This window comes from Mauremys reevesii, linkage group 14 (assembly GCF_016161935.1).
Source record: "Mauremys reevesii isolate NIE-2019 linkage group 14, ASM1616193v1, whole genome shotgun sequence".
NCBI classification, from domain to species: domain Eukaryota; kingdom Metazoa; phylum Chordata; order Testudines; family Geoemydidae; genus Mauremys; species Mauremys reevesii.
Genome location: NC_052636.1, coordinates 40,341,891 through 40,369,066, shown reverse-complemented (window position 1 = coordinate 40,369,066; position 27,176 = coordinate 40,341,891). Strand labels below are relative to the sequence as shown.

General features: G+C 53.1%; 1 non-coding gene and 1 pseudogene across 1 annotated transcript; both read left to right on the top strand.

The window, feature by feature from the left end:
* The window catches only part of LOC120381704, a 177,110-nt pseudogene that overhangs the window by 78,724 nt on the left and 71,210 nt on the right, over positions 1 to 27,176 (top strand).
* On the top strand, positions 5,367 to 5,439 carry TRNAV-AAC. Its single transcript has one exon. It is a non-coding gene; the product is annotated as a tRNA-Val (tRNA).

Here is a 27,176-nt window from a genome sequence, read left to right as displayed (position 1 = left end):
AGGTCACCACCTCCCCACCAACTTGGACCAATAGTCTGAGGTCCTGCAAAAGGCCTTTGTGATGTCACTGCCACACCCCTCAATGTCCTGCACCTGGCCAGGCACTTTGGAGGTTTGAGCTACTCCCTGTGGATCACCCCACTCAAGGAGCGTTCGTTCTAGGCAGCAAGCCGGCTAGACAGGGAAACATCAGACGCTGCTCCCAATGCTACACTCAGTTTTTCAGAAATTAGTTGACTTTATGGCCAGAAGAGACCATTAGAGCATCTAATCTGACCCCCCCCTGCATATCACAGGCCTCCTGTATGACACAAGAGCTACTTTGGGGGCAAACACATTCCAGAAAGGCATCTAGTCTTCATGAAATGACATCAGGAAATGGAGAATCCACCACTTTCCTTGGTAGCTTGTTCCTGTGGTGAATCATCCTGACTGTTGAATATTTGTGCCTTAGTTGTAATATGAATTTGTCTCTTTTCACCTTCCAGCCATTGGGTCTTGTTATGCCTTTCTCTGCTAGATTCAAGAGCCCTTTAATACCCAATCCTTTCTCTCCATTAAGGCACTTCAGCACTTCAGTGAAGTCGCCTTTCATTCTTCTTTTGATAAGCTAAGCAGGTTGAGCTCTTTCAGTAGCTCACTAGAAGGCATTTTTCTGCAGCCCTCAGAACATTTGGTGGCTCTTTGCTGCCCCAGCTCCAATTTCACAACATCTTTTTCAAATGAGGACACCAAAACTGGAGGCAGTATTCCAGTATCAGTCTCACTGATGCCGTGTCACCTCCTGTGACGTTATTGACATAATCTGTAACCGTATAGATCACCATTGCGACCGCTGTTCTATTTGTAGCCAATATTGTAGAAAGGTTGTCGCATAAGGGGTCTATGGAGAGGTTCTGATTGGCTGATTATAATTATACTATTTCTAGATGTGTATCATTTTTATAGTTGACATTATGAATTCCTGCCCATTTCCCCACTGGCTGGAGCATGGCTAGAGTGTGTCTGTGGTTAATGATGTTGCTGTAGATTGTTCGTTTCCTGCCTTGGCAATTCAGACAGTCCCTTTTCCCAACATATCTCCAGCACATCATTAGTTCCAATAACAGGGGCAGCTTTTCTCTGGGGCACTGAGATTTTTTGGGGAGTTGGTGGCTCCTTTCTTTCCTCACCCTGAAGTAAACTCAGCTATTTATTCCATGGTTCATGTTTTATGGAATAACAACATCAGCATGAAGAAAGAGGAGAGGGAATATCTCACTGCCAGGGCTGAAGGTGGCCACGTCCCCTCTGTTTGACCATTACCATTGCAGGAGAGAAGGTGTCAATACAATTGAATGCCCTGGCTCAGACAAGAGACACAGGGAGTTTTTGCTGTTCATGGATCCATGCAAAGGAAATTGTGTCTGTGTGTGAAACTGAGAAGGGACATGAAATGCCCACAGGGTGGCGCAATGCCCTAAGCTAAGGCAGGAGGGTGAAGAAATCGGGCTGAGGAATGACTGAAGTGGACTCACCTGGGATTGAAATGACATTTGTTTCTGACAGGCAGTGAGAAATTGACATTAATTCAGATGCGGGGTTGAGGCTTCTTTAGCTCCTTGTAGAACTTGAACTTGATTTCCCAGAAGGGAGAAAGGGAAAGTCTGGGGCTGCCTTGAGTCCCTGGCTGGGTCTCCTGGGCAGTGGAAAACATCCCTTGTTTGGCCCTGCCAAGGGGATCGTGCAGAGCTGAGACGCCCCTTGGCTTGGATCAAAGGGGGAGTTGGATGGAATTTATAACACAACCCTCCCTGCTCCCCAGAGCCCCACGGGGAGAAGCTAGAGAAGGGGGGAGTCATTCCTTCCCTGTGCTCCCAGAAGAGCTGCTAGCAGGGCTGCCCAGAGGCGGGGGCAAGTGGGGCAATTTGCCCCAGTCCCTGGGTCTTGCAGGGGCTCCCACAAGCAGGAGCGTAGCTAGGGGGGAGCAGGGGGGGCTGCCGCTCCCCCACTGAGCACATTCCCCCAAAGTGGCGCCTTAGGAGGAATTTGGAAGAAGGTGGAAAGATCTGAATTTCCCCACACCTCCTGAGGTGGCAGGGGGTGCAGGTGGAGGGGGCAGAGCCCAGGTCTGGGGTGGCAGGGAGGTGCAGTGGGGAGCCCAGGGCTGGGGTGGGGGCAGCCAAAATTTTTTTTGCTTGGGACGGCAAAAAACCTAGAGCCGGCCCTGCCTCCACCCACCGTGAGGTAGGTAGGAGCAGATCATTAATATCCCTACTTGAAAGAGGGAGAAGCTAAGGCTGAGAAAGGAGAATTGACTTGTCTGAGGTCACACAACCAGTCAGTGGCAGAGTTGGGAATAGGACCCAAGAGCCCTGATTTTCAAACTAACCATCGGATCTTGAATTTCAGACACTGAATGACCTGAATAAAGTGCTCTCAGATGAGCTCCAGACCAACAACAGTGACAGTAATTATTCAGCAAGAATTTGAGGAGAATCATGTTAGAGAGAATCATGAACTGCTCAGAGACCATTAATGCAGAGAAGCAGCAAAATTCGTCAAACATAGAACTGGTTCTGACTTATTTCCTTGGTCTTGAAAGAGAACAAGGACCTGAGTCTCCTCCCTGTCAATAACGCCCTGCTCAGCCAATCAGGGTAGAGACTGAGGACGGGAGGCTGAGGGTTCTCACCAGAGAGCCCAAAGGATGGCCCAGGTCACTGGTGGGGATCAAATAAAATTCAGAATAAAATTCTGCCTCCTTAAGCTCGTGTTTTCCATGCCTAGAATTCAACTGTCACCAGATGGATCAGACTGAACAGGTTTCAAACCTCAAGGAGGCTCTTACCTTCTAAACAGGGACGGCTGTTTTCTAGTAAAATCACTAAAAGGGAAAGAGAAAACTCGAAAGAGGTTCCTCCTGGCGTTCACGTCCGTGAACCCGAATACTCTCTCAGTCCTCAAAGAGAGACCTGGAGAAGGAGACTTGCTGAAGCAAAGCCACAGGGGTCTCTGAGGTTTCCCTGGCCCCTCGCCCCTGTCCTGCCTGGCTGATGTCAGCATCTCTCTGTGAGGTCACCACCTCCCCACCAATAGTTTGTGGTCCTGCAAAAAACCTTTGTGATGTGACTGCCACACCCCTCCCTTGCTGGCCTAATGTCCTGCCCCAGGCCAGGCACTTTGGAGGTTTGAGCTACTCCCTGTGGATCACCCCACTCAAGGAGCGTTTGTTCTAGGCAGCAAGCCGGCTAGACAGGGAAACAGCAGACGCTGCTCCCAATGCTACACTCAGTTTTTCAGAAATTAGTCGACTTTACGGCCAGAAGAGACCATTAGAGCATCTAATCTGACCCCCTGCAAATCACAGGCCTCCTGTATGACACAATAGCACGTGAGGGAGCGGGGCTGAGGAGGCGAGTGGGTGGGCAGTGGCGAGGGGGCGGGTGAGCCGGCAGAAAGCCAATATTCATAACTTCAACTACAAAAATGAAACACATCTAGAGATAGCATCATTATAATCAGCCAATCAGAACCTCTCCATAGACCCCTTACACAACAACCTTTCTACAATACTGGCTACAAATATAGAACAGTTGTCGCAACGGTGATCTATACAGATACAGATTATGTCAATAACGTCACAGGAGGTGACACGGCATCAGTGAGACTGATACTGGAATACTGCCTCCAGTTTTGGTGTCCTCGTTTGAAAAAGATGTTGTGAAATTGGAGCTGGGGCAGCAAAGAGCCACCAAAGGTTCTGAGGGCTGGAGAGCTATTGAAAGAGCTCAACCTGATTAGCTGATCAAAAGAAGATTGAAAGGTGACTTCATTGAAGTGTTGAAGTGCCTTAATGGAGAGAAAGGATTTGGGAATTAAAGGGCTCTTGAATCAAGCAGAGAAAGGTATAACAAGACCCAATGGCTGGAAGATGAAAAGAGACAAATTCATATTACAACAAAGGCACAAATATTCAACAGCGAGGATGATTCACCACAGGAACAAGCTACCAAGGAAAATGGTGGATTCTCCATCTCTTAATGACATTTCATCTAGACTAAATGCCTTTCTGGAATGTATTTGTCCCCAAAGTAGCTATTGTGCCATACAGGAGGCCTGTGATATGCAGGGGGTCAGATTAGATGCTCTAATTGTCTCTTCTGGCCATAAAGTCGACTAATTTCTGAAAAACTGAGTGTAGCATTGGGAGCAGTGTCTGATGTTTTCCTGTCTAGCCGGCTTGCTGCCTAGAATGAACGCTCCTTGAGTGGGGTGATCCACAGGGAGTAGCTCAAACCTCCAAAGTGCCTGGCCAGGGGCAGGACATTAGCCCAGCAAGGGAGGGGTGTGGCAGTGACATCACAAAGGCCTTTTGCAGGACCTCAGCCTATTGGTCCAAGGTGGTGGGGAGGTGGTGACCTCACAGAGAGATGCTGACATCAGCCAGGCAGGACAGGGGCGAGGGGCCAGGGAAACCTCAGAGACCCATGTGGCTTTGCTCCAGCAAGTCTCCTTCTCCAGGTCTCTCTTTGAGGACTGAGAAAGTATTCGGGTTCACGGACGTGAGCGCCAGGAGGAACCTCTTTCGAGTTTTCTCCTTCCCTTTTAGTGATTTTACTAGAAAACAGCCATCCCTGTTTAGAAGGTAAGAGCCTCCTCGAGGTCTGAAACCTGTTCAGTCTGATCCATCTGGTGACAGTTGAATTCTAGGCATGGAAAACACGAGCTTAAGGAGGCAGAATTTTATTCTGCACCTGTGATTTTGTCTCTTAGAATCACTGGGGACATAAGGGTTTGTCCTTTTTGTTTCACCTCTTGCTCCATCCACTGTCTGATCCCTCTTTTCTCTTCGTCTCTTCCTTCCTTTGTCCTTTCTCCTGTTCCCCTCCCAAAATCAGTTTTTTTTTCTCCTGCTGATAACAGCTCACGTTAACTGATCACTCGTTATGGTGTGTATGGCAACACCCATTTTTTTCACGTTCTCTGTGTATATATATATCTTCCTACTGAATTTTTAACTGCATGCATCCGATGTAGTGAGTTTTAGCCCACAAAAGCTTATGCTCAAATACATTTGTTAGTCTCTAAGGTGCCACGTGTTCTCTTTGTTCTTTTTGCAGATAAATTAATGGAGGTTAAGTCCATTAATAGATATTAGCCAGGATGGGTAAGGAATGGTGTCCCTAGCCTCTGTTTGTCAGAGAGTGCAGATGGATGGCAGGAGAGAGATCACTTGATCATTTCCGGTTAGGTTCACTCCCTCTTGGGCACCTGGCATTGGCCATTGTTGGCAGATAGGATATAGGGTTGGATGGACCTTTGGTCTGACCCACTATGGCCATTCTTATGTTCTTATGAAGGGAAGGGCACAGCCCCATCACAGAGTTTCTGTAGTGTAGTGGTTATCACGTTTGCCTAACACGCAAAAGGTCCCTGGTTCAAAGCCAGGCAGAAACAGGATGGTTTCCTTTTCTCAGCTCCTAGTGGCCTGTCCCTGCTGTTGTAGGAACAGCAGTGATTTCTATGCTCAAAATGTCTGTTATACTTCCTTTCCCTCTCTGAATGCCTGTGAAGTGGCTTTCCCTCCTCCTCCCGCTCTCTCCTGCAATGCTTGGGGGATGAATGGGCTGGTTGAAGATCAGAAGAGCTTCCAGGTAGACAAGGTCTCTGGGACTCTCATTAGGCAGCGCTCACACACCCAGAGCAGGGACCCTGCATGGACACTGGCTGAGGTGGAGTGTGACCCACCGGATGCAGCCAAGTCATCTCTAGTCGCAGGCCATGAGGAGCAGGTCCTTAAACGGGGAAGGGTCTCTGTGCTCAGCTGTGCTTTCACAATGCTGCCTAATGAGAGTCCCAGACACCTTGTCTATCTAGGAGCTCTTCTGATCTTCCAGCTGTTCAACCAGCCCCTTCATCCCACAAGCATTGCAGGAGGGAGGGGAGGGGGAAAGCCACTTCACAGGCATTCAGAGAGGGAGAGGAGATGGGATGGGGCGGGGCGGGGCGGGGCGGGGGAGTGTAACCGACCTTTGGGCATACAGGTTATATGGAGCACACAGATCACTGCTGCTCCTACAACAGGGTAAGTTCTCAAGCAGCATGTTTCTTACTTTGCCCATCTGCCAATTTTGATGATTATCGATGGAAATATTTTGCCATTGGGTTGTGTGTTTACACAGAAATTGACATTTACCAACAAATACGTAATTCTTCCAGTCCTGCCTGGTCTGCAGTGGGTGGGTTTAGAGGACACACTCACTCTCCCACCCCCATGCCAGGCCTGTGCTCTCAACTTCCCACACTGCTGGGATCCTTCCTGGTCTCCCCTCAGACCTCTGCCCCCCACCCCACGTCTGGGATCCCCTCCCCACACTGTCTAACCCCCCTGCTGGCAGGATCCCTTCCTGTTCCTTTCATTTCCTGTCTCCACCCTGGGCAAAAGCTCTGCACTGTTCCCACACCAGAAGTTGAACCCAGGCCCCATGGATGAAAACCAGGAATCCTGACCACTAGACCATATGGGACTATTGGTGCATCTGACGAAGTGGGGATTCACCCACGAAAGCTCCTGCTCCAATACGTCTGTTAGTCTATAAGGTGCCACAGGACTCTTTGCTGCTGTTATTACTACAACTCTCTAAGCCAACCCCTCGTGAGAGCAGCAGGGACTAGCGTGACCAGATGTCCCGATATTTGGGCCTTTTTCTTATATAGGCTCCTATTACCCCCACTCCCTGTCCCGATTGTTCACATTTGCTGTCTGGTCACCCTAGCAGGGGCTGCACACAGGGCTGCATTAACCCTTCAGGTGCTGAGGTTTCCCTCACTCCATCCCCAGTGCCTGTGATCAGGAAACAGACATTAGGGCTCCCAGGTGCTGCACAGACCATGATTGAGATCGGGACCCCATATTGCGCTAGGTGCTGTACAATCCCTGGCCAACACTGGGACACCCAGGGGGTTCCCCTCAATTTATCTGAGCCTCTGCTGCCCAACTTCTTCTGACTCCATCTGGATCACCCAGGAGCGGTGACAGGGTCTCCTTTCCACCTTTCCAAACAGTCCTTCTTTCCCTGCCCCCTATTTCTGCTTTCACACCCTGGGCCCATCTCCTCCCTTCGTTCCCTCTACCCCCGCCCCAGGTGATTAGAGATGGAGGCAATTTCAGCCACTGGAGACAGCCCCAGCGAGCGCTGCAGCCCACCCCGGGTGCGGGGGTGTGTGTTTGCAGACACAGTAAGGGAGCAGCTGGGAGCGGTGGGTGCTGGGAAGTAGGAGGCAGGAGAACAAATCCCGCGGGGGGGGGGAGCTCCTGGGGGCGAGGCTCTGGCACAGGACGGGGCGGGGCCGCTCCTGGGGGCGGGGCTCTGGCACAGCCCGGGGGGCAGCTCCTGGGGGCGGGGCTCTGGCACAGCGGGGGCAGCTCCTGGGGCGGGGCTCTGGCTCAGCCCGGGGTGGGGCAGCTCCTGGGGGCGGGGCTCTGGCACAGCCCGGGGGCGGGGCAGCTCCTGGGGGCGGGGCAGCTCCTGGGGGCGGGGCTCTGGCACAGGCCGGGGGCGGGGCAGCTCCTGGGGGCGGGGCTCTGGCACAGCCCGGGGCGGGGCAGCTCCTGGGGCGGGGCTCTGGCACAGCCCGGGGCGTGGCAGCTCCTGGGGCGGGGCTCTGGCACATTGTGACGCAGGAGCCCGGGCCCAGCAGCTGCTCCCTGGTGGCCACGTGCTGCCAGCAGCGCTGGAGCCGCCCGGGCCGGAGCGGAGCGGCTGTTCTCAGCTGCAGCAGGAGCTGCCCCCGGCCCCGCTGGGCTCCAGGTGGGGACAGAGCCTGGGGCCCGGGGCTCCCTGGGTGCGGCTGGCGGGGCGGGAGGAGAGGCCGGAGCTGCAGGCGGGGAAGGGCGGGGTTGGTCGGTCTCTGGGCACCAGGGGAGCCCCGGGGCAGAGTGTGTGTGTGTGAGTGTCCTGGCCCAGGCGTGCGCATGGGGAGCCCTGGCACCCCAATGCCCTGAGCCCCGGCTGGGAGGCTGCTCCCCTCCCGTGGGGGCTCTGGGAGGAGGCTGCGGCGGCTGCAGGCGGGTGCTCGGCCCCGGGCATGACCCGCTGCCGGCAGCTGGTGGTGCCTCCTCCGCGGAGCTTTTCCCGGGGGCGGCCTGGGCGCAGCTGCGATCAGCTGTTTGCTGGGCAGGCTCCGCTCCACTGCTCCCCCCCGCTCCTGGGGGGCTGAGTGAGCCCCCCCAAACAGCCCCAGGGGTCGGTGGGGGGCGGGGCCAGCAGCAGCAGAGCCCCCGCTCCTGGGGCTGCCCCGCCCCGCTCGGGCTGGGGGCTATGCCAGGGCCCCCGCGGGAATCGCTGATCCCTGCCCGCCAGGCTCGGCTCCGGCCACAGCAGCGGCGGGAGCCCCGGGGAGCCCAGCTGGGCTGGGGCTGGGGGAGGGGGAGGTTGGGGGGAGGAGAAGCTCCAGATACCGGCAGGGGGGAGAGAGGAGCCGAGCTGGAGGGGGGAGGAGAATCCCCGCTGGGTTGGGGGTGGGGAGCCCCAGACCCCAGCAGGAGCTGCACTGGGGTGGGGATGGTGGGGGAGAGGAGCCCCCCCTGGGACAGGGGGGTGGAAGCCCTGGACCCTGGCAGAAGATGTGGGGCTGAAGTCCCCAGCTCGGGAGCCCCAGCCACCTTAGTGGCAGAAGTTGCAGGGCTGAAGCCCTGACCCCCCCTCTGTGTGGAGCAGGTCTGAGCCCCTCTCGCTCCCATCCCCCCTGTGGAGCTGGTTCCCACTCTCCGGCGGTGGGGAAATTCAGCCCAATTTCCCCATGTTGGTATCTCCATTCCCCTCCCCCCCCATCACCCAGCCATGGATGGATTTAGCCCAGGAGGCAGGGTCAGTGTTGGCCCCATTGGGCAGGCGGGATCTAGGGCACAGTGAGGTGAAGTGACTTTCCCAAGGCTAAGCAGGAGTCTGTGGCAGAGCAGAGACTCAAACCCAGAACGTCTGAGCCTGAGTCCTGTGCCTTAACCACTAGGCAACCTTCCCCGAAGGAGAGGGAACCTCCTCTGCCCCTTTGAGTGTGTGTGGTGGGAGCAGCCACTAGACAGAGCTGCCAGGAGGTGGGGAGGGGGTTGGATAGTTGGGGGTGATTAGAGGGTGTGTGGGGTCTCTGGAGGGGCAGTCAGGGGACAAGGAGCGGGGGTGCATGGGTTGAGGGTCTGGGGTGCCTGTTGGGGATGGAGCGGGTTCAGGCAGGCAGGGAGCAGAGGGAGCTGGATGGGTCGGAGTTCTGGGGTCCTGTCAGGGGCGGTGTTACCAGATTTGCCCATTACTTGGGGGTACGCTCATTTATTCGGGTTACTTTTCTGGGGAGGGGATTCTGTAATTCTATCCATGTGCTGCTTGTCTCATGTGTGTTTTCATACGGAGCTCTGCTCCTCCCTTCTGCACGTCCCCTCCCAATGGAGCTCTCCTGCAGGACCTCGGTTCCCTAGGGCTGGGTTTTTCCAGCCCCAAAACCGGATGAGCCCCCACCCACCCCCCCCGACGGTAACAGAGCAAGTCTGAGCGGACCGGGTCAATCAGCACTGCCACGCTGACCCCGTATCTGCCCCTGGACTCACTGGGCTGGATGAAGCACCACTTCCAAGCTGTTACCCTTATGTGTCCCAGATTCAGCACGGCCCTGTCCCCGCTCTCACATCACAATTGTACTGGCAGGAACCTCCTTGATGAGCAAACCCCACAGGATTCTGGGCGCTGCGGGGATCTGTAGCTTAGGTAAGAGACGCGTTGCTGCAGAGTGACTGGGGGAAGCTAAAAACACAAAAGAGTGAGGTTCAGCAAGAGAGAGAGAAGCAGCCAGCTGAACCATGCAGGTTATGTATTGAATACTGGTGATCACTGCACAAGGAGCCTAAACCAACCTAACATCCACTATTAAAGGTTAATACCTATAGTAGAAAGGAAAACAGAGAGAAAGTGGGGGGATGTCTCTCCCACTCCATGAGGCTTGAACTGGTCGGGGTTCCCAGGTGATGCTGGTAGCTCAGGGTCCTGAGGGCTGGAGACAGGCAGAGCCCCCAGCACGATCAGTCAGGAGAAGATGGAGTCCAGTGGAACTGATGCCTAGTTTGAATCTAAGCATCAGCACCCTGACTGGAGGGTGAGTGGGGATTTTTGTAGAGAAAATACAATGGTTCAAGGGAGAACAATGCATTTGTTTATAGGTAAGGCTGATAACTCAAGGGTTTTCTGTAGACTAGACAATAGGAGCTGATCACTCTTGGCTAGGGGTGGTGTTTTCTTCACAATGCAACTAGGCAGCTTCACTATTTGGACATCAATTAAGGATCCATTGCTACAATTGGTCTGATAATTGCTGAGCTGGGTGTGGGCAGGTGTAGGTTCATTAGCATCTGGAGCAGAGATTCCCACGATGCAGTGCTTCCCTGCTTTTTCTGGTCCCAGAATTCAGTGTGGTTCTCTGTTCTCCATTCTGTATGTAAATTGAGATGGCTTCCTGTCCCATCTTTCATGCAGATGAGGCATGGGGAGTTGTCTCCGCTCTCCATTCTGTATGCTAATGGAGATGTCTTAATCTTGTCACCCTTGTCAGGAGGGGTCTGGGTGTGTCTCCCAAGGCCCTTCACTGCTCTCTGCAAGTGTTTTTCTCTGATGGGTTTTGGTTTAAGCAGAGGGTGGGCGGTGTCTTTCATGAGTCAGGCTGGATACTGCACCCTGCTTCCCCTAGAACACAGAGGTGTCTGGTATCAGCGGGGAGCGGTTGGATGGGGCGTGGAGTCCCGGGGGTCTGTCTGGGGGTGGGGGTGTGGATAAGAGTCAGGAGGACAGGTAGGGGATAGAGTCCTAGGGAGGCAGTTATAGTGGGGGGGTCTCAGGAGGGGGCAGTCAGGGGACAAGGAGCAGGGGGGGTTGGGGATTCTGAGTGGGGCAGCCAGGGGGCAGGAAGTGGGAGGCAGTGGATGGGGTGGGGCTAGGGCGGGGCTCCCTGGGTGCACACCCTAATGAAATGTGCTGCACACGCCTATGGTCACGGGGGTGAGCTACTCGCATCCTTTTCCTGTTTGTGCCATTTCCTTCCGTCTCAAAACCTGAGAACAATTCTCTCTAGTTCTTCCCCTTCTCTCTCCCCTCCCCACATGGGGCTAGAAAATCCAAGGAGATTCCCTCGTTTTCCCTAAAATTATTGACTCTCTAGTCTCTCATTTTCCTATTTTCTCCATAATTCTTAAATTCTCCTCAGCTTTGGGATGTGAACCCAGCCCGTTTATCTGCAGCAATTTGTCCTTGGGTAGGTGGGAATTTGCTGTCCTGTGTCACTCCCCCAGCGTGGGTGGCGGTTAGTAGGTGCTGGCTGGGGGAGCCCGCAGACACGGCTGCCTCTGGGGGGGAGATGGGGGGGCCGGTCTCTGCCAGCGACAGGACATGGCCGCACAGGAGGGGAAGGGAGGAGCCAGTGTCCCTATGGAGCCTGCCCAGCCCCTTTGGTTCTGCTCCTTTCCAGCATTTTGTTCAGAGACTTTATTACTGGGGAGGCTGAAAAATCTCCCTGTGGGCTTAGCCTGGCAGGAGGGCCAGGTCTCCCCTGCAATAAAGAGCTGGAGCATGTTCCCAGCATGGCAGAGCCTAGGCTGTGTCTCTGCAGGGAAAGATCCTGGGGGAATCGTGATGTGACATGAACTAAAGCCTGTTCTGAAACCTCCACAACTGCCCTTCTCGCCCTGCCAGGCTGCAGGATGTCGTCCATGTTTCGCTCCAGCTCATCCCATCCTCCCATGGGACAGGGAAGGGAAACGGCTGCAGTGGAGCCAGTTCAGGTAGGGATTATCGGGGGGTTGCTGGTGGGTTCCTGCTGGAGGGGAGGGACAACAAACGCACCGGAGGTGGGAGGCTTGGGCAGTCTGGTTTGGAGGTTGGAGTTTGCCAAAAAATTCCCAGGGTGGAGAATGGGAGGAGGCCAGGGTGTAGCAAACCTGTTGGGACTTGTTCAATATGCAGCTTCCATTCTAGGAACAGACCCATGAGGTAAGAGGGTGGAAATGCTCTAATTTGTGGAACAGGAAACAACCCCCCTCGGTGGGGCTAGGAAAACGGACCAGACTCCCAGGGCTGGAGCCCGACCTGATTAACCAGCAGCTGCTGTGAGATGTGAGGGGCACCCACCAGGGAGGCTGGGGGGGGTTCTTAACCTTTTTCTTTCTAAGGCCCCCAACGTGCTATAAAAACTCCACTGCCCTGCATGTGCCTGGTTCTCTGCATATAAAAGCCAGGGCTGGCGTTAGGGGGCGGCAACCAGGGCAGTTGCCTGGGGCCCCATGTGACAGCCCCCCCCCCAAAGCTAATTGCTGAAGCTTTGGCTTCAGCCCCTGGTGGCAGGGCTCATGGCCCCAGGCTTCAGCCCCAGGCAGGGAGGTTTGGGCTTTCTGCCCTGGGCCCAAGCGAGTCTGACACGGGCCCTGCTTGGAGGCCCCCCTGAAACCTGCTCGCAGCCCCCCAGAGATCCAGGGACCCCTAGCTGAGAACCACGGCCTTAGAGGATGTGCCCCTCCCCCATACCTGGCTCCAGGGCTGGCTTTAGAGAAAGTGGCGCCCTGGGTGAACTTGTAATTTGGTGCCCCCCACCGCCCGGCCCCCATGGGCTCCCCACCATCACGTCCAGACCCCAATGCCTCCCTCTAGTGCTTAATTTGTATTGAAAGAGGCGCCAGAGCTCAGCCCTGGCACAAATTCAGCACTGGCTGGGCGGCCTCACAGCAGCGGCTGCTGGCCGAGCGCCCAGCTCTGAAGGCCATGCCACCGCCAGCAGCAGCGCAGAACTGAGGGTGGCCTGGTGTGTGGTGTATTGTGCTGCCTTTGATTTTTTGTAAAGTGCAGTTTGTAATGTGGCATTTCACGCCCGCGTGGTCTGCTCTGGTGGCGGCAATTTCAAGCTTAACAGAGTGAAAGTCGCCTCTGCTACTTGCTTCAAATGTACAGTCTCTAGGAACACACACAGACCAAGGAAGTGACCACACAGACATTCACAAGTACAAGGTCTAGTCGGTTTTACAAGTTTTATTAAAGTTACAGTTAAGGTTATGACGCCCCAAGCGCAGAGAAATTCTATAAAGACCTGTGCAAAAGTTACAACTCTAGTTCTACTCACATCCTGAACAATAGTATTAGGGTCTGATGAGTCTCTCATGGATTGATCATCAGTAGAGGGATGGTTCCTGCTGGAGTTTCACGCAGGGAGCTCAATTTTCCCGCTCTGGGGACCCCCGTTATATAATGTGATTCTGATTATACCTCATTAGCATTGACACATGACCTGTATCCTGTGGTTACGGCACATTTGGAAACAGAGGTGCCTTTCCAGAATTTTTTTATTTAAAATTAATCTTCTGGCTAATTTTTCACCCTGTTACCACTTGGTACCTCTTTTCCCATCATCTTAGGGCATCGGGTTATTCCTCGGCCATTTACTTATGTCAGCACACAGGAGGCTCTTGGGAGCAACTTGGCTGGGGCAGCTCCAAGTGGGGGGGGAGGGGGCAGGGCTGCAGGAACAGTTGCAGGGGAGGCAGCTGAAGAGAAGTGGGGGGAGGAGAGACAGGACACCCCTGCTGGAGGAACCCCCTCAGCAAAGCCCCCCTGGACCGTCATGTCGTCTGCCCCCCACAAAGTCTGGCCCCGTCCAGCTCTTCACAATGAGAACAGCGCTGGGCTCCCTGCCAGCGAGCTCTCCTGCACCTGCCAGGGCCTCCATCTCCTGTGTCCGTCTGTGGCTAGTGGGGATGGATCTGCTGGGAGAGACAAGGGGCTCTCGCTTCGTCCTCCCCTGGTGTTTCATGGATGGTCTGAGCGGGGTGGGGTGGGACTCTGCCTGTGAGCCACCCAGAGATTCCATTTGATTGGCTCCTCTCCCCCATGAGTGTGGGGCTGTGAGTGGGAGCAGGTCCTGAGTGTTGGACTCTTGCTCTTTCAGGGGCCGGTGACCTTCGAGGAGGTGGCTGTGCATTTCACCAGGGAGAGTGGGCTCTGCTGGACCCTGCTCAGAGAGCCCTCTACAGGGATGTCATGCAGGAGAACTATGAGACGGTGACCTCGCTGGGTAAGGGTTCCTGTCCCTGGGTTATTAGAAGCTGTGGGGTCTCTAAAGAACCTGAGTAGTAATAACTTTATACCTTTATTCATACAAGTTTTGACAGTTTCCTTGCCCCCACTTTTTTGCCTTATCTCCCACCCACTAGAATAAGTTTTAGACATTTGTCATCAGTCATTTTGAAATTGCATTTAATGTGTACGTATTGGCGCTATGCATAACTGTAGCGTACATGCCTTTTCCTCATTTTAAGAGGAAAATACACCACCTGTAGAATTCTAAATTGAGTAAAACCGATGCAGGGCTTGTGTGACAGTCAGATGAGCTCCTCTTTTGATAGAAGAGAGTATAACATTGTCATTCAGGAGCCCAAAGGTGAAAGGAGAACCGCGCCATGTGCGACACGGCGCCGGGGTGGGGGGGAGGAGCTACTTCTGGGGTGCCTGGCCATGGGGAGGGTGTGTGCAGGATTAGAGGTAAGATGGAGGACGGGGGGATGAGGTTGTGAGAGACGAGGCGGGAACAGAAGATGCTCTCAAGGCACCAGGAGGTGGTGCTGGCTGTGAGTAATGGGAAGAAGGAGGGGAGTATGGAGCCAGGGCACCCAGGAAGTGGGCTGATGGGTCAGTGGGAGGAGGAGAGGTTTGGGGCTCTAGAGCTGGGGGGGATCCCAGACCTTTAACCCCGAATCCCTACCGAAGCCTTGTTGTTTTAGAGCAGGGGTCGGCAACCTTTCAGAAGTGCTGTGCCGAGTCTTCATTTATTCACTCTAATTGAAGGTTTTGCGTGGCGGTCATACATTTAAACATTTTAGAAGGTCTCTTTCTATAAGTCTATAACTAAACTATTGTATGTAAAGCAAACAAGGTTTTCAAAATGTTTAAGAAGGCCATTTAAAATGAAATTAAAATGCTGATCTTACGCCGCCAGCCTGCTGAGCTCGCTGCCAGCCGGGGTTCTGTTCTCCTAGGCCGACTGTGGGCTGAGCAGAGCCTGCGGCCGGGACTCCGGCACCCCAGACCTGGGGAGGTTCAGGGTCAGGCAGAAGGCTGGGGAGGGGTTCAGGTAGAAGGCTGGGGTGGGGCGGTTCAAGGGTCAGGCAGAGGGCTGGGGTTTGGGGTTGCAGGGCAGCGGGCGGGGGGTGTTGGGGGGTTCAGGGCAGAGGGATGGGACTGTGGGGATGCAGGGCAGAAAGCTGGGTATGTGTTGGGGTGCAGGGGTTCAGGGCAGAGGGCTGGAGGGTTCAGGGCAGAAGGCTGGGTGTGGGGTTCAAGGGTCAGGGCAGAGGGCTGGGGGTGTGGGGTGCAGGGCAGAATGCTGAGTGTGGGGTCAAGGCAGAGGGCAGAGGGGTGTGGGGGTGCAGGGCAGAATGCTGAGTGTGGGGATCAGGGCAGAGGGCTGGGGTGTGGGGTGCAGGCACAATGCTGAGTGGGGTCAGGGCAGAGGGCTGGGGTGCAGGGCACAATGCTGAGTGGGGTCAGGGCAGAGGGCTGGGGTGCAGGGCACAATGCTGAGTGGGGCGGTCAGGGCAGAGGGTGTGGGGGTGCAGGGCACAATGCTGGAGTGTGGGGGGGTCAGGCAGAGGGCTGGGGTATGGGGGGTGCAGGGCACAATGCTGAGTGTGGGGGGGGTCAGGGCAGAGGGCTGGGGGTATGGGGGGTGCAGGGCAGAATGCTGAGTGTGGGGGGGTCAGGGCAGAGGGCTGGGGTGCTCGGCTCGTGGGGGTGCTCCCAGCCTGAGCAGCTCATGGCAGGGGGCTGGAAGGGAGGTGCCCTGTTCCACCCCCTTCCCCCAGGCTCCGTCCCCACCTCTCAGCGTCCTGCACGGAGCTGTGTGGAGGCTGCCGCTCTTCCCCCTCCCCCTCGCAAAGGCCGTCAGCTGATTGGCTCAGGGACGGAGAGGGGGCGGGGCAAGAAAGCATCCTGCTGGGGGAAGAAGCGGGGGAGGGGGAAGCTTGGCTGCTGCAGGATCAAGCTTCTGCCTCCTGCCCCCGCAGGGGAGAGCGGTGGGTGGGGGGCTGAGTGGGGCTGGGGGCCGGGACCGCGGCAGGCAGCTGCGTGCCGCTCAAAATCGGCTTGCGTGCCATGTTTGTCACGCGTGCCGTAGGCTGCCGACCCGTTTTAGAGCCTTCACTCCAGTTCTTTCTGTTCTGTTTCACTTATATACATGTTTCCCCCAAATATTATTATTTTAACTCTTGACCTCCCTCTCCCACTCGTTACCCCCCTCCCCATATAACCTCCCCATCTCTATGCACAGCGACCCCGGCCACCGACCCTGAGTCCTTGCTGCATCCTCCCTCCCAGAGCAGGGCCCCTACCCAGGCACAAATGGGCACTTCGTTGATGATGTCACAGGCTGGTGGTGTAGCCTGGACAGTTTTTACACCTATAAGATGACGTATTGGGGTACAACTCGCCCTTGTTCATGGCTACGCAAAGTTAATTGAGAAGATGAAATTTGGTGAAACACACAGAAACTTGATTGAATGGAGACAGTTATAACTGAAATCATAGACAAGGATCAATACACATAATGTACCCATTGTTAAATTGCCGAATCCATGGGATCGGCGGACCTCCTGCAGGCAAGCCGACGAAGGCTGCCTGACTGCCGCCTCACAGGGACCTCCAGGGCGGCCCCGTGGCTTGCCATCCCGGGCACGCACTTGGATAGGAACTCACATGCCTCTCCTTTTTCACTAGGGTTTGAGGATTGCAGCTTGTCCTCCACTGTGTTCACTGGACTAACGTCCAGTTCCTGTGCTTTGCTTTCTCTCCAGGGGCTGTGAGCAGTGTGTCTGAGATAGAGGTGGGAATTTTGGTGATACTTGTATGATGCCAATACACACCTCAGTTTTCCTCTGTGATTGGTATTGCTATGATTAGAACGAGCAGGAGACGTGAGGTGTTTTGTCACGTAGCTGTCATGGGGTGATATGAATGGGCCATTAAGGACAGGCTGGGACCAACCTACATCAGTGGAATACCTGACAAAGACAGGGGAATGATTGTCACCTGTGTATCTCAGCTTGGCTGAGTGAAGCGTACATAGACTTATGTTTTTGGAAGCAGGAAGAACTGGGCTCGCAGATGCAGGAGCTCTACCGGAGTGAAGGCAAATGGACAGGCACAGTGAAAGGAAAACAAACTGTTTTGTACAGCAGCCTGGCTCAAGGGCATTGGCCAGTATGGACTATATTGTCATCTTCACTTCCCTGTGCTGATCTAAGGACTTTCCAATGCTGCGTTTCAGTTGACTAATAAACCCTGTTGTGTTTTAAAAGTCTGCCCAGTGTCACAGCAAAAACTTGCTTTGTGCATTGACTGAGGAACCGTCACTGAACAGGAGTGTCGTTCAGCTGGACCTGCTGGCAGAGCTCACAGGTTGAAGTAGGAGTGTTGAAGCCAGAGGCTCAGTCTCAGGTGTTGAAGCTACATGGCCTGTCCTTGTGGAAGAGTGGGAGCCCTTGGGGGTCTAGTGCACTCAAGGGGCAGCTCCCAAGGACTGTTTAAAAGCCAGGGCATTGCACAGATCCTATGGATCCATGACAGTGCCAGAGGTTCAGCCTTATGGGGAAAAGAGATAAAACAAGAAAAGAATCTAAATGCGTATTTACCATCAGCCCCTCATCAGTCCTCATGGGAATCCCTGATCCGTTCCAAAGTGTATTAAAACCTTCCTCTAAGGCTCCACCTCTTGGGTATCAGGCCATGTCAGTTTTGTTAGAGGTTTTCCCTTCACCCTCCCACTTCCCTGGGTCTTGTCACGCAGACAGGAAGCAGCAACAGACCAGAAGTCCAAAGCACAGACAATGCCATGTTTATTGGGGTTTGTTTCCAAGGAAGCATTTTCCGAAGCCCTTCACACCAGTCGGGCTGATCTCGATATGGATACAGTCTGTTCCCCAGTGTCCCCTTCCCAGCTCTGATGCAGCTGAGCCTGGCCTGTGTTCCTGTTTCCACACACACCTTAGCAAACAGGATTCCAATTTTCCTGTTTTCCACTTCCTGTTTGACCCCAGTTTATAGAGTAATATTCTCAGCTATACCTTAACCGATCATCTTACTGAAGTTTAACTAACCAATCCTAACATACTGTAACATAATTCTCTAACCAATTAGATCCCACTAACCTAATTAACTGACACCTAGCAAAATTAATTATACAGCAAGACAGAAACAATTAGAGAACCAGACAGATTAAGACTAGAGAAGTGGGGGACCTTAAAGATAAAACGATACAGAAATGAGGGTTTCACAACCATTGATAAGGGATTTGTTACCAGACAGGCTGCTGTCAAACTAAGTTTTCTTTATCCATCTTAAGATCTGTATCTTTATCTGGTGGCGATGGGCACTATCAGGACATGATTGTAGTCGCAACAGCCCAATAGCACCTTTATTTCAGTGTGGCTGGTTTGGGATGTGAGGATGTGACCGTTCACTTCCCAGCTAATGGCTTCTCTTGCTGCTTAGCCAATAGTATTAGGGTCTGATGAGTCTCTCATGGATTGATCATCAGTAGAGGGATGGTTCCTGCTGGAGTTTCACGCAGGGAGCTCAATTTTCCCGCTCTGGGGACCCCCGTTATATAATGTGATTCTGATTATACCTCATTAGCATTGACACATGACCTGTATCCTGTGGTTACGGCACATTTGGAAACAGAGGTGCCTTTCCAGAATTTTTTTATTTAAAATAAATATTCTTGCTAATTTTTCACCCTGTTACCACTTGGTACCTCTTTCCCATCATCTTAGGGCATCGGGTTATTCCTCGGCCATTTACTTATGTCAGCACACAGGAGGCTCTTGGGAGCAACTTGGCTGGGGCAGCTCCAAGTGGGGGAGGGGGCAGGGCTGCAGGACCAGTGGCAGGGGAGGCAGCTGAAGAGAAGTGGGGGGAGGAGAGACAGGACACCCCTGCTGGAGGAACCCCCTCAGCAAAGCCCCCCTGGACCGTCATGTCGTCTGCCCCCCACATAGTCTGGCCCCGTCCAGCTCTTCACAATTAGAACATCGCTGGGCTCCCTTCCAGCGATCTCTCCCTGCACCTGCCAGGGCCTCCATCTCCTGTGTCCGTCTGTGGCTTGTGGGTGGGGATGGATCTGCTGGGAGAGACAAGGGCTCTCGCTTCGTCCCCTCCCCTGGTGTTTCATGGATGGTCTGAGCGGGGTGGGGTGGGACTCTGCCTGTGAGCCACCCAGAGCTTCCATTTGATTGGCTCCTCTCCCCATGAGTGTGGGCTGTGAGTGGGAGCAGGTCCTGAGTGTTGGACTCTTGCTCTTTCAGGGGCCGGTGACCTTCGAGGAGGTGGCTGTGCATTTCACCAGGGGAGAGTGGGCTCTGCTGGACCCCGCTCAGAGAGCCCTCTACAGGGATGTCATGCAGGAGAACTATGAGACGGTGACCTCGCTGGGTAAGGGTTCCTGTCCCCTGGGTTATTAGAAGCTGTGGGGTCTCTAAAGAACCTGAGTAGTAATAACTTTATACCTTTATTCATACAAGTTTTGACAAGTTTCCTTGCCCCCACTTTTTTGCCTTATCTCCCACCCACTAGAATAATTTTTAGACATTTGTCATCAGTCATTTTGAAATTGCATTTAATGTGTCCTTATTGGCTATATTAATAACTGTAGCTTTCATGCCTTTTCCTCATTTTAAGAGGAAAATACACCACCTGTAGAATTCTAAATTGAGTAAATAGGTGTGTGACCGATGCAGGGCTTGTGTGACAGTCAGATGAGCTCCTCTTTTGATAGAAGAGAGTATAACATTGTCATTCAGGAGCCCAAAGGTGAAAGGAGAACAGAGCCATGTGAGACAAGGAGAAGGGGTGGGGAGTAGATAATTCTGGGGTGCCTGGACATGGGGAGGGTGGGCAGGATTAGCGGGAAGATGGCGGACGGGGGGATGAGGTTGTGAGAGACGAGGCGGGAACAGAAGATGCTCTCAAGGCACCAGGAGGTGGTGCTGGCTGTGAGTAATGGGAAGAAGGGGAGGGGAGTATGGAGCCAGGGCACCCAGGAAGTGGGCTGGATGGGTCAGTGGGAGGAGGAGAGGTTTGGGGATCTAGAGCTGTGGGGATCCCAGACCTTTAACCCCGAATCCCTACCGAAGCCTTGTTGTTTTAGAGCAGGGGTCGGCAACCTTTCAGAAGTGCTGTGCCGAGTCTTCATTTATTCACTCTAATTGAAGGTTTTGCGTGGCGGTCATACATTTAAACATTTTAGAAGGTCTCTTTCTATAAGTCTATAACTAAACTATTGTATGTAAAGCAAACAAGGTTTTCAAAATGTTTAAGAAGCGTCATTTAAAATGAAATTAAAATGCTGATCTTACGCCGCCAGCCTGCTGAGCTCGCTGCCAGCCGGGGGTTCTGTTCTCCTAGGCCGACTGTGGGCTGAGCAGAGCCTGCGGCCGGGACCCCGGCACCCCAGACTTGGGGGTGTTTCTGGGGTCCGGGCTGTTGGCTGGGGGTGGGGGTTCTGGGTAGCCGGGGGGGGGGGGGGGGGGTTCACGGGTCCGGGCAGAGGGCTGGGGGTGTGGGGATGCAGGGCAGAGGGCTGGGGGTGTTGGGGGGTTCAGGGCAGAGGGATGGGACTGTGGGGATGCAGGGCAGAAAGCTGGGTATGTGTTGGGGTGCAGGGTTCAGGGCAGAGGGCTGGAGGGTTCAGGCAGAAGGCTGGGTGTGGGGGTTCAAGGGTCAGGGCAGAGGGCTGGGGGTGTGGGGTGCAGGGCAGAATGCTGAGTGTGGGGGGTCAAGGCAGAGGGCAGAGGGGTGTGGGGGTGCAGGGCAGAATGCTGAGTGTGGGGTCAGGGCAGAGGGCTGGGGTGTGGGGTGCAGGGCACAATGCTGAGTGGGGTCAGGGCAGAGGGCTGGGGTGCAGGGCACAATGCTGAGTGGGGGCGGTCAGGGCAGAGGGTGTGGGGGTGCAGGCACAATGCTGAGTGTGGGGTCAGGGCAGAGGGCTGGGGGTATGGGGGGTGCAGGGCACAATGCTGAGTGTGGGGGGGGGTCAGGGCAGAGGGCTGGGGGTATGGGGGGTGCAGGGCAGAATGCTGAGTGTGGGGGGGTCAGGGCAGAGGGCTGGGGGTATGGGGTGCAGGGCAGAATGCTGAGTGTGGGGGTCAGGCAGAGGGCTGGGGTGCTCGGCTCGTGGGGTGCTCCCAGCCTGAGCAGCTCATGGCAGGGGCTGGAAGGAGGTGCCCTGTTCCACCCCCTTCCCCCAGGCTCCGTCCCCACCTCTCAGCGTCCTGCACGGAGCTGTGTGGAGGCTGCCGCTCTTCCCCCTCCCCCTCGCAAAGGCCGTCAGCTGATTGGCTCAGGGACGGAGAGGGGGCGGGCAAGAAAGCATCCTGCTGGGGGAAGAAGTGGGGGAGGGGGAAGCTTGGCTGCCGCAGGATCAAGCTTCTGCCTCCTGCCCCCGCAGGGGAGAGCGGTGGGTGGGGGGCTGAGTGGGGCTGGGGGCCGGGACCGCGGCAGGCAGCTGCGTGCGCTCAAATCGGCTTACAGGCGTGCCATGTTTGTCACGCGCGTGCCGTAGGCTGCCGACCCGTTTTAGAGCCTTCACTCCAGTTCTTTCTGTTCTGTTTCACTTATATACATGTTTCCCCCAAATATTATTATTTTAACTCTTGACCTCCCTCTCCCACTCGTTACCCCCCTCCCCGTATAACCTCCCCATCTCTATGCACAGCGACCCGGCCACCGACCCTGAGTCCTTGCTGCATCCTCCTCCCAGAGCAGGGCCCCTACCCAGGCACAAATGGGCACTTCGTTGATGATGTCACAGGCTGGTGGTGTAGCCTGTACAGTTTTACACCTATAAGATTACGTATTGGGGTACAACTCGCCCTTGTTCATGGCTACGCAGTTAATTGAGAAGATGAAATTTGGTGAAACACACAGAAACTTGATTGAATGGAGACAGTTATAACTGAAATCATAGACAAGGATCAATACACATAATGTACCCATTGCCAAATTGCCTGAATCCATGGGATCGGCGGACCTCCTGCAGGCAAGCCGACGAAGGCTGCCTGACTGCCGCCCCTCACAGGGACCTCCAGGGCGGCCCCGTGGCTTGCCATCCCGGGCACGCACTTGGATAGGAACTCACATGCCTCTCCTTTTCACTAGGGTTTGAGGATTGCAGCTTGTCCTCCACTGTGTTCACTGGACTAACGTCCAGTTCCTGTGCTTTGCTTTCTCTCCAGGCTGTGAGCAGTGTGTCTGAGATAGAGGTGGGAATTTTGGTGATACTTGTATGATGCCAATACACACCTCAGTTTTCCTCTGTGATTGGTATTGCTATGATTAGAACGAGCAGGAGACATGAGGTGTTTTGTCACGTAGCTGTCATGGGGTGATATGAATGGGCCATTAAGGACAGGCTGGGACCAACCTACATCAGTGGAATACCTGACAAAGACAGGGGAATAATTGTCACTCAGCTTGGCTGAGTGAAGCGTACATAGACTTATGTTTTTGGAAGCAGGAAGAACTGGGCTCGCAGATGCAGGGAGCTCTACCGAGTGAAGGCAAATGGACAGGCACAGTGAAAGGAAAACAAACTGTTTTGTACAGCAGCCTGGCTCAAGGGCATTGGCCAGTATGGACTATATTGTCATCTTCACTTCCTGTGCTGATCTAAGGACTTTCCAATGCTGCGTTTCAGTTGACTAATAAACCCTGTTGTGTTTTAAAAGTCTGCCCAGTGTCACAGCAAAAACTTGCTTTGTGCATTGACTGAGGAACCGTCACTGAACAGGAGTGTCGTTCAGCTGGACCTGCTGGCAGAGCTCACAGGTTGAAGTAAGTGTTGAAGCCAGAGGCTCAGTCTCAGGTGTTGAAGCTACATGGCCTGTCCTTGTGGAAGAGTGGGAGCCCTTGGGGTCTAGTGCACTCAAGGGCAGCTCCCAAGGACTGTTTAAAAGCCAGGGCATTGCAGAGATCCTATGGATCCATGACAGTGCCAGAGGTTCAGCCTTATGGGAAAAGAGATAAAACAAGAAAAGGATCTAAATGCGTATTTACCATCAGCCCCTCATCAGTCCTCATGGGAATCCCTGATCCGTTCCAAAGTGTATTAAAACCTTCCTCTAGGCTCCACCTCTTGGGTATCAGGCCATGTCAGTTTTGTTAGAGGTTTTCCTTCACCCTCCCACGTCCCTGGGTCTTGTCACGCAGACAGGAAGCAGCAACAGACCAGAAGTCCAAAGCACAGACAATGCCATGTTTATTGGGGTTTGTTTCCAAGGAAGCATTTTCCGAAGCCCTTCACACCAGTCGGGCTGATCTCGATATACGGATACAGTCTGTTCCCCAGTGTCCCCCTTCCCAGCTCTGATGCAGCTGAGCCTGGCCTGTGTTCCTGTTTCCCCCACACACACCTTAACAAACATGATTCCAATTTCCCTTCCCCCTCCTGTTTGACCCCGTTTATACAGTAATATTCTCAGCTATACCTTAACCAATCATTTTACTGAAATTTAACGAACCAATTCTAACAGATTGTAACATAATTATCTAACCAATTATATCCCACTACCCTAATTAACTTACACCTAGCAAAATTAATTATACAGCAGAGAGAAACAATTAGAGAACCAGACAGATTAACAATAGAAAAGTGGGGGCCATAAAGATAGAACAATACAGAAATGAGGGTTTCACAACCATTGATAAGGGATTTGTTACCAGACAGGCTGCTGTCAAACTAAGTTTTCTTTATCCATCTTAAGATCTGTATCTTTATCTGGTGGTGATGGGCACTATCAGGACAGGATCATCCTCCTAACAGCCCAATAGCACCTTATTTCAGTGTGACTGGTTTGGGATGTGAGGATGTGACCCTTCGCTTCCCAGCTAATGGCTTCTCTTGCTGCTTAGCCAAACTCCTTAGCCTAAGAACAAGGCCTCAGACTATCCTAGTGAGAGAAGGTCCAGACACAGGTGGACTGAGATTTTGATTCTTTGTTTTATACCCCTGTAACTAGCTACGTTGTAAAAATACCCCTAAGTTCTTAAACTATAGGCTTTACAGGCCTGTTCTAACAGTGAGTTCTATCCCTTCCCCCATTCTGTGTCTGGCTTGTCTATTCAGATTGTAAATTCTTCAGGGCATGGCCCAGCTACTATTCTGGGTTTGTACTGTCCTAGCACAATGGAGACCCACTGTTAGTGGGTCCTTAGGCACTAAGGTAATTCATATGATTTATAATCATAATAACTCTCCTGCCACTTGGAGCCAAGGAAGCTCTGCCTTGGGATGTTACTGCTTAAAAATGAGCTGGGGTTAAAACCATGGACTATTCCTTGTGACAAGTATCCCACAAATTCCACTGACCTCCCTTGTTTTCTTTGCTCCAGTAGGGTTTCCAATTTCCAGACCTGATGTGATCTCTCAGCTGGAACAAGGAAGAGCCATGGGTCCCAGACCTCAGGGCTCTGAGAAAAAGTGCTCCCGAGAGCTGCCTGCACAGGTAGGGAATTGGTTAAACCAACTCAAAACTGTCTGTGAATGCAGGAAACATTCGGGATGCCGTACAAAGACCTTGTGAGCTCTCCAAGTTCAGGATTGTTCCCTGCAGATGTGAAATCATTATGGCAGATGTGACTCATGGCTTCCCACCTATTCTGACTGACAACTTGCAGCAGGTCCCTCCCATCTCACTTTCCCTGAGTGTTCTGGTGAGATGTGGATCAAAACTGATCCCTTCCTCTCTCCTCTGGGGAAGGGTTTGGGAAAATCAGCTCCTGATAGGTTTGATCTCTCCTCCACATATTTTGGTTTGTTCCCTCCTTTTTCCATTCCTCTCACTGATATTTCTTTTCTCTCAGGTGCAGGGAGTGATCTGTGTCTGATTCTTCTGTCTCCCATCAGGTGATGGGATGGTGAGTCAGAATGAGGAGGAGACACTCCAGCAGGAAGATGCTGAAGAAGGAGAACCACATGGAACTTTATCAGGAAGATCCAAAGGGAACGATTCCGGGAGTTGTGCAGTCCCAGAAAAACAAAACTCCACCAGAGAGGTCCTTTGGGGCCATCTGCCTGTCCCAAGTCAGGGTAAAGGAGGAGGGTTGGGCGTGGGGCTAGCAACTCCACCCTGTAAAAATCAGCTTGCTACAGAAACGCCAACAATAGAGTTAACAGAGACTTTTAGCCTAGAAAAAGAAGGGTCTTCAACTCGAAGATGCATGACGCTGGGTGGTGAAAGCCGCGAGGAAGCCACTAAGCCGATCACCCTTCTCTACAACCAGGAGGATTACCATCGGCACATGGAATGTGAGGACCATGTACGAGTCAGGAAAGACGGCGCAGGTTGCAGCAGAGATGAGGAGCAAAACCTGACCCTACTAGGCATTAGCGAGACAAGATGGACGCAAGCTGGACAGAGACGACTGTTGACAGGAGGCTGTTGCTGTATTCAGGACATGAAGAGAGCGACACACCCCACACACAGGAGTAGGCTTCATGATGTCCAAACAGGCACAGAGAGCACTGATTGGTTGGGAGGCACATGGTCCCAGGATCATCACAGCATCCTTCAGAACTAAAATGAAGAGTTAAGATGAATGTTGTTCAGTGCTACGCGCCAACCAATGACAGTGAAGAGGAGGACAAAGACTACTTTTACAACAGACTCCAGAAAATATTAGAGACTCTCTCAGACAAAGACATTACCATCCTTATGGGAGACTTTAATGCCAAAATTGGACCTGATAACACAGGATACGAACAAGTCATGGGGACCCATGCTCTGGGAGAGATGAGTGAGAATGGAGAGAGATTTGTGGATCTGTGTGCACTTAACAACCTGGTCATAGGAGGCAGCATCTTTCCTCTGGCGGATCCACAAGAGTACCTGGGTATCGCAATTTTCAGCAGGCATGACAGAAAACCAGATCGACCATGTCTGCATTAGCAAGAAGTTCAGAAGATCCTTGCAGGACGTTAGAGTTAGAAGAGGAGCAGACGTGGCGTCCCACCATCACTTAGTGGTGGCCAGATTGAAGCTGCAGCTGAAGAAGAACTGGATAGACGCGTCAGACAGAAGAGCGAAGTACAACGTCAACCTTCTGAAGGACCATAAGACCAAGGAAGATTTTGGATTGACGCTGAAGAATAAGTTTTCAGTACTACAGGATCGGTCTGAGGAAGAGGAAGACAGTGTACTCAACAGATGGCAGAAAGTGAGACACACCACTTAGGTCAGCATGCCAGTAAAGTGCTTGGAATTAAGAAACACCAGCAGAAAGAGTGGATCACAGCAAGAGTCCTTTGACAAAGATAGAAGACAGAAAGAAGAAGAAGGCAGTCAATAACAGCAGGATCTAGGAGCAGCAAAGGCTGTAAAGCTCAAAAGAGATATGCTGAAGTCCCACAGAGCAAAAGTGAAGAGAGAACATATTAGGGAAGGACAAGAGGAGATTATGTGGATGGACTGGCAGCAGAAGCAGAAAGCAGGCAGCATACAGCGGTAACATGAAACAGCTGCACGTATACTACTGCTGACTGTCTGGAAAGTTCTAGCAAGCCACAGAACGCCCCCAAGTAAAGACAAGCAGGAAAGCTCCATAACAGGAATAGAACTACAGATGAACAGATGGGCGGAGCACTTTGAGGAACTCCTGAACAGACCAGCACCACCAAACTCCACCAGACATCGAACCCAGAAACAACGAGTAGACCCTCCCAATCAACCGCGTATAGTAAACCAAATCCAGAGAGACTAGACTCAGCACAAGCTATACTGCCATGAAGAACAGAAGTGCTGGGACCTGACGATATCTCACAGCAGAGTCCTGAAAGCAGACCTGACGTTTCAGTGAAATGTTAAAATTTCCTTGAGTAAGACATGGAATAGCGCATTCACACTTAGAGAGGGATATTCATCAAAATCCTCTCAGCAGACCCTAGCAACTGTGCCAACTAGAGAATCACTCTGTCGAAAGTGCCAGGGAAGGTCTTCAACCGAGTCCTCTTAGAGAGAATGAAGGCTGCCGCCGATCCACGGCTACGAAGAATGGGCGCAGGCGCTCGCAGAACAGATCATGCACGGACCAGATAGCAACACTCCAGATCATAGTCGAGCAGTCTAT